The following is a 4,454-nucleotide window of genomic DNA, read 5'->3' as shown; positions in this document are numbered from 1 at the left end:
CGGGATTCTTCCTCCTGTCCAGAGTCAAATCTTCCACAGTTACTCAGCATACAGTATGTGCAACATTTGATTTTTTGTGTTTTCCAGGGAACCAATTCACAAAAGCGGCACGTGACTACTTGCAGATCACAGTTAACTTCAGCCTCCTGTTTAGCAAATGATTGTCTTGCCCAGAGTGCACATTAGTGAGTTGGGGCCTTAGCATCCTTATGCATCAGTCGCAGGTCAGAGTTTGTTTGAAAAAGAAAACTGAAGGTGAAATGTTTTATGTTGCAAACTTCAGTTAAGGACAGTAACATGAAAAGGCTGTAACTCTGTTTGGCTCAGATGAAACGTAGGACTAAACCTACATCACTGATTCATTTTACTATTAACTGATTAATAGCTTGGCTTACAAAATTTCTAAAAATCAAAAAATATATTTAATAAAATTGTATTATAAATAATATCTTTTTTTTTTTTTTATAATCAGAATTGTTTTGTAATTCCACTAATCAATGAACTCATTAGTAATAATTAATTACATTTTTGTAGCATCAGTTAAAAAACATTTTTGGACTGTGGTATTTGTTTCACTGGCGTTACATTAGAAAGGCGTCACTGTCTAAGCCACAACAACACTCGTCATGTGCGGCAGCGTCGCCTGCTGAGCTGTGGAGCCTCACCTGGGCCGCTGCGGTACAGCTGCTGAACACACTGTCATTCCCTTCATGTGCTGTCATGCTCTTGTTGAGTTTTTTGAAAGGCTCAGCTTCTCTGTATATATATTTATAAAGTCAGTTGACCTGTGTTTGTGTCTTTTGTTTTCACAGTGTGTGCAGTGTGTGTGTGGACTCCCCTGAGAGAGGCAGCCATCAGAAACAATCAGAGATGCAACAAATTGACGGTTTAACAGTGCGTGTTGAAGTAAATACAATGTTTCCTTTGAATGCTTAGGAGATGTAGAAGTTGCTTTGGGATCCATGGACTGAGTCAGGTGTGTGCACACAGGTATGGACACAGCATGTCTTTCTAAAGCACTGTTGGTTTGCATGTGTTTTACAATAATCCCAGGCGTGTGTGTGTTGGCTGCAGGGCAGACAGTGCTGTCCTGTTAATAAGGAGCCAGTCTGACAGACAACTTTGTGGTGAGGTATTAGAATATTCCTGGCATGTCTTGCTCGGAGTTAACTTGTGGGACACAGAGGCAACACAGAATCAATTCAGATTTTGCAGATTCCAGATTCTGCTTAAAATTTGGTCTCTCCCTTCAAATGTGATATTCAGTGTGGCAAACGACAGCACGAGTCACTCGGTAGCCTTTTCTTTTTATTGAATTGTCAGGGTCAGGCATTTGAGACACAGAATAGATGAATACTTACAGTTTTGAGAACCGGGTGGTTGCATAACAGCTGCTTATATTGCTAGCCTGAAACCCAGCAGACAATGTAGCTGTAGAATTGAACCACACAGAAATCTACATTGTATGCCAGGTTCAGGACAAAGCAAAGGTACCTCATCTCTTCTCAAACACACATCAATTAACGCTTTCATTCTGGCAAAAATAATTTTCACATCACAGTTTTACTTAAATAGCTCTAACCAAGGACGTTTAATACAAAGACGCCATCACCGAGCGCGTAGGAGACAGCTAGTGAGCCAGAGTCAGGCAGAATTAAATGAAGAATGGTGGAAGAGGAAGGAGTGAAAACACACACACACACACAAAGCCTCAACAAGGGCCCCTTGTGGAGTTGTGACACAGAGAACATCCTGTGTGTGGGGTCACAGGATGGAGCCCCCCTGACATCGCAGCCAATCAGAGGAAAGGAATGTGCCACCAGCCAATGGGAGAGGAATGGGCATGGTTGACCAGGAAGTAGGCAGAGCCGTCAGAGACCCAGTAGCCAGATGTAGCTGCTGATTGCTACACAGGATCTACACTGCCTACTGAGCAACTGACAGCAGCCAGAGAACTGTGAACCGCTTCAGTTCCCTGGGCGGGAAGACTCCACACATGTGCAGACACAGCTGAGTCCATCTGAAGAAACAGAGGAGGAAACAGTCACATTAGAGACATGTACAGAGGTCAGAGAGGCACAAAGAAATGATGACAAGGAGAGGGTGTCAGTGGTGAAGATGGAAGGGAAGGGTGTGGTGTAGTGAGCCGACAGAAATCAAGCAGGAGAAGAAGAGGAGCCTGATGGAGGGGGAAGGATGTGGGAGATTATCTGCTGATGAACATCTCCAAGCAAGTCATTATCAGTTGCAGATTCCTGTCATTCTTTACCCTTAGCCCTGAGGCACAGCAGGCGGCGGCCACCACCGTGCTGGCTCTGGCACATTATGGGAGCATGGACCCAGTCTTTATAAATTACAACCCAGATACAGGTGAGGGGCGGAGAAGGGAGGAGGCGGAACTCGCTCCCCTCTCCTCCTCTGGGGTCACAAGTTGAGCTCTGCATACCTGAGGTCTCATGACCATATTGATTGACCATCCTCTGTGCAGCTGATGGTCACTTGCCTCCAGCGTTTTCAATAAGGGAAATGCTGGTGATTTTCTCTCCTCACATTCCAGCTCTGTCCATCTGTGTTCATCTCACTTTTCTTTGTCCCTACACTGCAGTTGTGTCTTACAGCGATAACAAAGACCTACAGCTCTGAGATGCCTTACTTGTCTTTATTTCCCACAGCGCCTGTGACAGCTCAACGCTACCTGTGAACCTAAGGTTATTGTGTGTGCTCTCCCTACTGAAGCTTTCCACCAGGGGCTCAAAGAGATGCAGAGACATGTGGCCTTGGGCTCTGTTCTTTGCAGGGTGAATACAGTTTCCAGGAAGAGGGCGGTGGGAGAGGGGAAAGAGGTGAAGATAATATTTGTTGCTGCAAAAAATATATGAATGACTTCCTTACGTTTCCTGGGAGCAGCTTTGGGAACACGTGGTTGTTTGACTTCATTTCTGCAGGATTCAGACAACCTGAAAAATATAGATGAAATACTCAAGGTCAGACAATCTATTCACCAGTAACAGGAATCACAAGTACAATATACAGGGTGCGCTTTGCAAAAAAATAAGGACAGCTGTATGTTAAAGCTGTCAGCTACACTACAAGAACAAGTGTGATGTTAACAGGTTCAGGCCAGTGAGCCTGAATAAGCTCACAGGGCCAAAGATAAGGTGATAAGGTCTTCTATGTCTTATCTCTGTCTTTTTTCCATGCTTTGGTGATGCTGCCATCGCCGCTAGGCAGAGAGGTCTGACGTATGTAAACCAGTTGCCTTCTTTTCCACTGAAAGTGAAGCTTTGGTTTGTGAGGCACAGTGCGCTACAGGACAAGATCAGAGGCTGAGCCAACACAGGAAGTGAAACTCTCTCACAGCTTAATCCTATAACCAGAGTTTTCATTGAAGTGACACCAGCTCACATTGTCTTTCCGTAAATATGCATCTCACAGCAGATGAATGTAGTGTCTGAGGAGCAACGTGTTTAAAAATGAACGATTTCAGCCACTACAAGTGGCTGTGTTCACCAGTGGGATCATACTCTCAACTACTAAGGTTGGTGCAGGAACTGGTTCCAGTAAAAATCACTGAAAGTGGCCACAGTGGAATCACGTTTGCCTGTAGTTTCCTCAGGTGAACATTTGAGCCAGCAGTGACAAAGATTAACTGGAGCATTTGCACTGGGAGAAAAGGGGGAAAAAACACTAAAACAGATGAATGGATGGTTCGACCAGGAGTTTGAGTGAATGGTGCATTAGACTAGAGGGAGAGGGAGGTGGGTGTGGGAGGGGGTGAGCACCAGGAGGCCTGAGGAGGGGTGAGGCCAGGCGTGCCATTCCATTCCTGCCTGCACTGGGCCAGTCTATTCCTAGAGTATGGCAGTTGATGTGGGTTTCCTCTTAGCTGCCTAGAAGATGACTGGGCCTGACCACATCCTCATTGACACACACACACATTCACAAAGTGACAACTGTGCACACATATACAGCAAATATATACTGGCTGGTACATGCACACACATTTTGAGAGAGGCAAAGAGGAACTGAATCATTTCCCTGCCTTAGCCCCAAAGTAAGGGGGTGACCACTGTAGAAGTGTGTGTGTGTGTGTGCGTTTGTGCTAAAACGAGTTGCACTTCTGCAGTAAACGACATCGGTTCATTGGTTGTGTGCATGTGCTGTTCAGTGCTCAAGTATGTGTGGGCATGTGTGTGTGGGTGGGTGAGTAGGATGTGTGAGCTGGGTGTGGATGCATTCCCTCTCTCTCTGTGCGTGAGTGTGTGTGTGTGTGTGTGTGTGTGTGTACAGTATGTGCTTCGCTCCATCTATAAAGTCCCTCACTGTTCCAGCTCAGCACTTATCGTCCACAGTTATTCTTCCAAAACACATTCTGGAACCGTGTCAGCGTTTATTTTTGAATAACACGAACTGGATACAGAATCAATCAGCAAGAAAATTGGATTGTAAAAATG

General features: G+C 45.2%; 1 long non-coding RNA gene across 1 annotated transcript in view; it reads right to left on the bottom strand.

The window, feature by feature from the left end:
• Positions 1–546: 546 nt before the first annotated feature.
• The window catches only part of LOC109952107 (uncharacterized), an 8,552-nt gene continuing 4,644 nt past the window's right edge, over positions 547–4,454 (bottom strand). Inside the window, exons 2-3 of the long non-coding RNA XR_002273706.1 lie at positions 2,893–2,957; positions 547–2,020 (exon numbers count right to left, since the gene is read on the bottom strand). This is a non-coding gene — a long non-coding RNA (uncharacterized LOC109952107). The remainder of the gene's footprint in view (positions 2,021–2,892; positions 2,958–4,454) is intronic.

The sequence above is a fragment of the Monopterus albus genome, unplaced genomic scaffold (assembly GCF_001952655.1).
Source record: "Monopterus albus unplaced genomic scaffold, M_albus_1.0 scaffold432.1, whole genome shotgun sequence".
In the NCBI taxonomy this organism is placed as follows: Eukaryota; Metazoa; Chordata; class Actinopteri; order Synbranchiformes; family Synbranchidae; genus Monopterus; species Monopterus albus.
The sequence above is the reverse complement of the archived record's forward strand: the minus strand, read 5'-3'. Positions and strand labels throughout refer to the sequence as shown.